The sequence below is a fragment of the Callospermophilus lateralis genome, unplaced genomic scaffold (genome assembly GCF_048772815.1).
Source record: "Callospermophilus lateralis isolate mCalLat2 unplaced genomic scaffold, mCalLat2.hap1 Scaffold_7235, whole genome shotgun sequence".
Classification (NCBI taxonomy): Eukaryota; Metazoa; Chordata; class Mammalia; order Rodentia; family Sciuridae; genus Callospermophilus; species Callospermophilus lateralis.
The window spans coordinates 19,681-28,586 of NW_027515300.1; the positions used below are offsets into that span (position 1 = coordinate 19,681).

Genomic DNA, 8,906 nt, shown 5'->3' on the forward strand with positions numbered 1-8,906 from the left:
ACAATGTGCCAATAGAGCAAATCAGGAGTAAGGTATGTAGGCCCCCATCCTGTTTCAAATCTGGTGTTACTGTAGAATACTGTAGAATACTGGGATTCTTACAAGAATCTCACATAAATCCCAAGAACATATTCAATACAAAACTACCTTATGTACTTTGGTGTTTTTTTTTTCGTTTGTTTTGTATTTTTAAGCATCAATCAGACTTTTAACCTAATAAGAGAATCATTTTAGAAATCATAATAGCTGGGATAGGTGTGGTGGGGCACAAGTGTAACTCAAAAACTCAGGAGGAAGAGGTATGAGGATGGTAAGCTTGAGGTCAGGCTGGGCAACTTACCAAGAACCTGTCTCAAAATTAAAAATAAAAAGGACTGTGGCTGGGGTTAGGTGGTAAAGAACCTTTGAATTCAACCCCCAGTTTAACAACAACAAAAAAATCCCACAGTGGTATTCATCTGTCTTTTCGACTGAAAGGGTAAAGTACAAGGGGTCACCACAACTTGTTACAGACAAAAATCCAACTAGTAATTCTAACACCACCTGCTGTTCTAGCAGGGAAGGCTACCAGGAGGTCTAGTGGGGTTATCCATTTCCTCAGCACAACAGTCACAGGGGCAGAATAATACTTCCAAATGAGTGACATCATCAAGGTAGCTTGCAATGTACAGAAAGCAACACTTAAAAATCATTTTATCTTGGCTAGTTGAGCAGTCCCTGCTTTCACATAAGTCTTGAGCTGGTCCACCATCTTGTTGATCTTCCATTCCAGCCTGGCATATCTGACAAACTCATACATCTTGTTGACCATGGAGAACTCTTGCTTCATATCCTGGATCTCTGCCCTCATGTGTGTCTCTGGCTCTGCATCATTCTGCAGCACTCTGGACATGAAGGAGGACAAGGTCAGAAGGAGGATCAGAAGGATATTGCATCCAAACAGGAAGCAGAGGACCAGCAGCCACGTCCAGCTGTGGGACTTGGTCAAGTTCTTCCATTCTTCCCAGATACTCCCTGCAGCCCAGGCACCTCTAACAGAAGCTCCAAGGGGACCTCATCAGTAGGCGCACCCGCAACTGCGCAGTGAGTCCCACTAGCCCTGCTTCCTTGAATGAGGTTTGTAAAATTTATTCCTACACACATTATATTTTTGATGCTTTCTTTAATTGTTATAGCCCAACTTAGATTATGTATCAGCCCAATAAGCACCCTATAAAATGGAGGATATTAATAGATAAGACAAGATTAGATAATAGGGTAAATAATGTTAAGTTATCCTGACTGTACTTAAAAGAATTTAGCCTTTGGCTGGAGTTGTGGCTAGGTGGTACAGCGCTTACCTAGCATTTTTAAGACACTGGGTTCAATTCTCAGCACCCCATATAAATAAAGTCCATTGACAACTTAAAAACAAAACAAAACAAAACCTTGCCTAAGTGACTCCATTTGGAAGTTCCAAAATGTAACCCTAGTTATATAACTTATTTCTTGTAAAAGTTGTTTATTTTTGTACCGCATGTGTTTGGAACAAGGATGTGGTTATATGCATTGGGTGGCTGATTGTTAACTTTAGCTTCTGTGTCCTCCTTGCTTGCTTGCATCTACATTTTTGAGGATGTTGTTTTTCCCCTAATAAACCTCATAGAACTTGTACCCTGTACTGTTCCTGGCAGAAACAGTTTGGGTCCATCACGGAGCAGTTGCCAGCTAGCTAAATAAAGACTCTCCAATTTGGAAAAAATTCAGTTGAGAGTGTTTTCCGAGCTATATACCCAGAACAAAATGGTATCTTTTTTTTTTTAATCTCTATTTATGAACATTCACTTCTACCATATGTACAATTGATTTTTATTTGTATGTTGATCTTGAATCCTGCAATTTTACTATTACTTCCAGACATTTTTAAAATATTCAGTGATTTTTACTTTAAATGTTCATGTTTTCTTCAAATAAAGTTAATTTATTTTTTAATTTTTCATTAGTATGATTTTTAGTGTTTTTCCCCCCTTAACTGAGTACATCGACAGACTCTTTAGTAGCAAACCGAAAGAAATGATATGTACAAAACCCTGTTTGTTTCTGAGGATTCGGGTAAGTATTCAGTTTATTGTCATTAAGTATTGTGTTTCTGATAAGTTTTTAATAGATTCCCTGTGTCAGATTGAGGCACTTATTTTCTATTCCTAGTTTGCTAAAATTTTAAACAGAAGTTGATATTGGGTTACTAGGAAATACTTTTCTACACTTATTGATTTTATAAATATATATGTGTATATGTATATGCATATTACATATATATGTCATTTTATATTATTGATATGGAATTGCATTGATCAATTTTGGAATGTTAAATCAACTTTGCATCTCTATGAAAAACTTTGGTATGATATATTAACCTATTCCGTATATTGTTGAATTTTTTTTGCCAAGTTTTGCTTAGAATTTTTGCATCCAAGATCATTGTGTGGGGGGTTGGGGTGGGAGTGTTGGGGGGAGTCATTAGGGAATTAGTGATCTTAGTTTGTAATAATATTCTCTTGCAATGCTCATTCCTGGTTGTTTTTTTTTTCATGAAAATAATACTGGACCCATTAAGTGAGTTGAAAAGCACTTCATCTTTCTTTATAGTTTTGTGTAAAATTTTATTACTTCTTCCTTTTGTAATTGGAATTCAACATTGTTGCCACTTGAGATTGGATTGGTATTGGTACAAGGGTTTTTAACTAAAATTTCTATTTCTTTTATAGATACAAGACAATTGACCAAATCTATTTCTTCTTGAGTAAGTTTTGGTTTATTTTGAACTTTGTAAGAATTTATTCATTTTATAATAGTTCTCAAATTTATTGGCATAAAGTAATTCATAATATTTTCTGATTCTTTTTTTGAGGGGAATGTGGTTGAGTGCTTGTTTGTAGATATTCTGTCCATGGAAATAGACATGGAAGCATTTCCCCTGGTGAGCAAATTCCCAGGGGTGATAACTGGTGCCCTGATTCCCACAGTAGGCATACCCAGCCTCCTCCCTGTGAGGTAATTAGACAACTAAGCAGTCACTATTCGGTCTCCTTAACAATGTCCTTGGAGAGAAATTGCTCTGTGTTTGTATTAAGGGGATCTTATCTCAGTTTGCTAGCACTTGGGTTAAGGAAATACTGATTAGAATATAGTCATAGTAACAGGAAGTATATATTCTTTGAGTTAAAAACTCCCAGGCAGGGAAGAGTGGTCCTTTCACTTCTGTACTTCTTCATCATCACTTCATTTTGCTCCTCTCCACTCCTCCTGTTTGCTTGTACTTGTGTGTCTGTGTCTGTTCTTTGTGCACCTCCTTACAGGTATTCCTCCACAAGTGTTCCTTTACACTTGGTATTGAACCCAGAAGTGCTTAACCAGTGAACCCACATCCCTATCTCTTTTCATTTTTTTTTTTTAATTTTGAAACAGGGTCTCAGTAAGTTGCTTAGGGTTTTATTAAGTTGTTGAGGCTGGACTCAAACTTATAATTCTTCTGTCTTAATCTCCTGAGCCACGGGGATTACAAGAATGTGCCAGCAGGACAAGTTGACTTTTCATTTAATATCCATAGAATATTTAGTGATATAATGTCTCACATTCCTAATATTGGTAATTTGTTGTCTATTGTTAAATTTACTTGTCATTCTTCTAAAGATTTATCAAGGTTATTTTATTTGTTCTAGAGACAGCTTTTGTTTTTATAGATTTTAGAAGTGTTTTACTTAATTGATTTCTGTGCTGATAGTTCTTTTTTCTCTGACTTCATTAATTTCTTGTTTGTTTTTATTTTCTGCTGTTAAGGTGGAAATTTTATCAATACAAACTAATTAGACAGATAATACATGCAGTAACACATATCCACACTATACCTACCTCTCTATTACATCACATACTTTCCCCTGTGATTTTCATCTTGCATTACTGGGACACATTTGCTGCAATTAATGACCCCAAATTGGCACTACATTATTAGCTGTATTCCATAACTTATATTGTTTCACTCTGAGTTACACAGTTTTGCGGCTTCTGATTGAATGCATAATGATAGAATGCATTCACCACCCTAAAATCCCCTACGATTCACCTATTTATCCTTCCCCTCTTTCGTCCTAAATTCCTGGTAACTATTGAGTTTTCTAACTCTCTGTATAAATTTACCTTTTCCAAAATGTTGTATAGTTTAAATTTTCTAGTATATAGCATTTTTAGATTACCATCTTTCATTTACTAGTATACATTTATAATACCTCCATGTCTTTTTATGGATTCATACCTCATTTATTTTCATTGCTGAGTAATATTCTGATGTATGCATGAAGTACTGTGTGTTCATCTATTAACCAGGACAAAGACTCCTGGGTTGCTTCCCATTTTCTGATTATCAACAAATCTTCCATAAATATTCATGTGCAGGCTTTTGTTGAACATAAATTTTTGACTTATTAAGACAAATACTTAGGCATGAAATTGCTGGATTGTAAAGTAAAACTATGTCTTTGCAAGAAACTTCAGAGTGGTCTTCCAAAGTGAATGTACCACTTTTCATTCTGACCAACACCCATGAAAGTTCCTTTTACTTCATATTCTCACTTGTATTTGATATTGTCATTTTTCAAAAAAAAATAGCCATTTCAATTGTGGCATAGTAGTGTCATGTTGAAAATTCCTAATTACACATGGTATTATGTAGTTTTCAATAAGCTTTTGTTCCATGTGTAGATTTTCTTTGGTAAAATGGGTTTTCAGGTTTTTTAAAATCTATTTACTAATTGTGTTTTTTCCTTATTATTGTATTTTTGGAGTTACTTTTATACTTTGGATGCAGGTTTTAAGAAGATATTTGTTGTGTAAATATATTTTCCCAGTCTATGATTTGTTTCTTTATTCATTCAACATTTTTTCCAGAGTATTCGTTATTGATTGATTGATTGATTCATGCATTATTTGTGATGGTATCTCACTATATTGCCCAGGCTTGTCTTAAACTACTGGACTCATATATTCCTACCACCTCAGCCTTTCAGGTTCTTAAAGGTTTTCATTTTATCAAACTTACAATTTACTAGTATTTTTTTCATGGATTATATTTTGCTATTGAATTTTAATATCCACTGTGAAATTCAAGGTCATCTAGACACTTTGTAATGTTATTTTATAAATGTCTTATATTAAAATTTAGGTTTTGAAGTTTAACTCACAGAAGTAGAGAGTAAAATGATTGTTACAAGACACCGGCATTAAAACAGATATGTCCTCAGTGGAATACCATAGAAGACACAGAGATAAATCCCGACATGTACAGTCATCTGATCCTTGACAAGATATCAGAAACATACATTGGAGAAAAGACAGCCTTTTAACAAGTGGTTTTGAGAAAACTGGATAACATATGCAGAAAAAAATTAATGAGAACCTTATTATATATTTCAAAATAATGAAAAGTAAGTTTAACATGTTTTACCAGAAAAATATCAGATCACTGAAAGACTAGATACATGTGTTAATAAGCTTGACCTCTTAATAATTCCATATTGTATACATATATAAAAAATCATGTTACCCCATAAATATTTATAATTATGAGTTCCCAATTTAAAATAATGTTAATAATGTTAATAAAAATTACATCTAAGATGCAGGTTAAATAAATATTTATTGAAAGGAGTAAGGATTGTTTTAGTGTTATGGTTTAGATCTATTGTTATGGTTTTGGATCTCAAAGGGCTCATGTGCTGAAAGCATGGTCCCCAGTGCATCAAGTTGCACAGATGGGGATTTTAGGAAATTATTGGATCCTAAGTTCTCTAACCTCATCAAAGGATTAATTTATTGGTAGCTGAATAGACTTCTGGGAGGCAGGACCTAGTTGGAGCTAGTAGGTCTCTTGTGAAATAACCTGGAGATTATTTTCTCCATTGCCTGTTTCTTTGCCTCTCTTTCTTTGCTCCCTGGCTGCCCTGAACTGAAAAGCTTTTTTTTCCACTAAATGCTTCCACCATAATATTCTGCATCACCTCAGGTCCAAGAAATGGAACCATCCAGCCAAGGACTTCATCCTCTGAAACTGTGAGCCAAAATTAATCTTTTCTCTTCCAATTTGTGTCAGGTACTTTAGTATCAGCAATGAAAAACTGAATAGCACAGATCACATCTAGATTAATTTTTTCTTTTTCTTTTTTTTTTTTTTTTTTTTTTTTTTTTTTGCTGCTGCTGCTGCTTTTTCATCTCTCCTTTTCCTCTTCCTTCATTTTCAACATATAAATATACAAAGATTTTACTTGGTGTGGAGAAATTATCTTTCCTGCATTGAATTGCCTTTGCTTTTTTGTAAAAGAACAGTTAACTGTGTTTATGTGCTTTCATTTTTGGATTCTCTGTTTTGTTCCATGGATCAATTTGCAAGTCATACAAGTTTTTTCTTCTTCTCCAATATTGTTGACTACATGGGTCTTAAGCCTTTCTATAAGAACTTTAGAATAAGTTTGTTAACTTCCACAAAATAAATTTTTTGGTGTCTTCACTGAATTGTATTGAATGTATAGATCATTTTGAAGAGAAATGACCTCTTGACAACATTGGTTTTTCTCATCTATGAGCATGAAACACCTTTTCATTTGTTCAAATCTTCTTTGATTTTTTTCAATCAATTTTTTTTAATTTTCCTCATATAGACTCTGACCATAGTTTAACAGATTATATCAAAGTATTCATTTTCTTGATGCTAATGCAAATAATATTGTGTTTTTAATTTCAAATTCCCATTGTTCATTGAAGGTATATAGGAAAATAGTTGACTTTGTATAGTAACTTTATATCATGGAACATTGCATAATCATTTTGTAATTATAGAAGTTTTTCTCGTTGAATCTTTGAGATTTTCTACATAAAAAATCAAGTCATCTGTGAATAAAAGCATTTAATTTCTTTATTCCAAATTTGCATACATTTTTTTTTAATTTTTGTTGTTTTACTGCATTAGCTAAGAATCCAGGAACAGTAACATGGGGTATTCATGCCATCCTCCTCATCTTTGGAGCAATCATTCAGTTGTTCACATTATGTATTACATTACTATTGGGTTTCTTATTTTTTTGATAGATTTTTAAATCATATTGAGGAATTTTGATTGTATTCCTAGTTTACTGAAAGTTTAGTCATGAATGAGCATTGAAGCCTGTCAGATGCATTTTCTGGACCTTTTTATATGATCAAATGATTTTTCTTATTTAGTCTGATTGATGAGTTAATTACTTTAACAATATTTTGAATGTTAAGCTAGTCTTGCACACCTGGAGTAAATATGACTTGGTCTTGGTGTAGAATTGTTATTATGTATTGCTAGAATCTGTTTGCCAATACTTTTTTGAAGATTTAAAAAAAAATCTTATGTTCCTGAAAGATATTGGTCAGCATGTATTTTTTCCATTTTTGCCTTTATCTTGTTTTGGTATTTAAGCCCCATGGAATAATTTGGGAAATGTTCTATGTTCTTTCATTTTCTGGAAGAGATTATAAGTCATTGTCACCATTCCTTCCTTAAATTTTGGTATAATTTAACAGTGAAATTATCTGCACCTGGTGTTTTTTTCATTGGAAGGCTATTGATTATTCACCCTTTTTTTTAGATGTAAACCAAACCTACTTAACATTATCTATTTCTGCTTTTGTGAATGCTGTAGACTGAGTTAGTTTCCCTTTAAAATATATTAGTTGAAACATTGTCTCCTATGTGATAATATAAGAGGTAGGGACTTTGAAAGGCAGTTAATTTCTGAGGGTGGAACCTCATGAGTGGAATTAGTGCATTGATAAGAGAAGCTACAGGGATCCTCACCCCTTCTGCCATGTGAGAACACATTCATCCATATTTCAGGAAATGGATCCTCATCAGACACCAAAACTGCTGATGGCTTGCATTGATTTTGAACCCACTCATCCTCCAATAAAATGAGAAATAAGTTTCTGGTCAATTCAAAATAACATCAATCCACCCAGTTTGTGTTTTTCTGTCACATAGATTCATGAATATATGAAGACACTGCATTTTGGTATTTTGTGTCTTTCAAGGAATCAGCGCATTTTAAAATTCATAAGCATACATAAATTTATAATATTTTTGATAACTTTTAAATGTCCATGACATCAGTGGTGATGAACTTCTTTTATTTCTGACATTAGTTTTTAAAATATTTTATGTCTGTTTTCTCTCCTCTTATCTTTCCTTCTCCTCTACCTATTTTTTCTTCTCTCTTTGCTGTTTTCCCTTCTCTTTCAGTTACCTTGGCTTGGGTTTTATCAATTTTATTGGTCTTTTCAAAAAATAAACTTTTAATTTTGTTTACCTTTTGATATTGCTTTCTCTTTAAAATTTTCATTGATTCTTGTTCTAATTTTTGTTTCTTTTTTTCTGCTTTATTTAGGCTCTTTCTCTATTTTCTTAAGGTGGATGCTTAAATTATTAGTGTTATATTTTTCCAGTGCTAAACTCTTACTTCTAAGTACTGTTTTCTCTACATCCCTCAAATTTTGACCAAAAGTTTTAATTTTCAAAATGCTTTCTAATTTCTCTTGAGACTTTGGCTTATGTGTTATTTTGAAGTCTATGGTTTGATCTTCAATATTTTGGGAATTTTGGTGTATTCTTCTGATATAGTTTTCTACTTTGTTGTTGTCCAAGAATGTGTTTTGTGTGATAATTATTCTTTTAATTTGTTCAGTTGTGTTTTATATCCTAGCATGCGATCCATCTTGGTTGGAGTTCTATGTGAGCTTGAGAAGAATGTCAATTGTGCTATTGTTGGATGAAGTATTCTATAAATGTCAGTTATTGAGCAAGCATCACTCATCATACTTGGCCTCTTTAGACTGAAATATATGGAAACGTTATT

At 33.2% G+C, this 8,906-nt stretch overlaps 1 pseudogene; it reads right to left on the reverse strand.

Annotated features, from left to right (window-relative positions):
* Window positions 1–454: 454 nt before the first annotated feature.
* Window positions 455–892, reverse strand: LOC143640899 (guided entry of tail-anchored proteins factor 1 pseudogene; annotated as a pseudogene).
* Window positions 893–8,906: the final 8,014 nt, after the last annotated feature.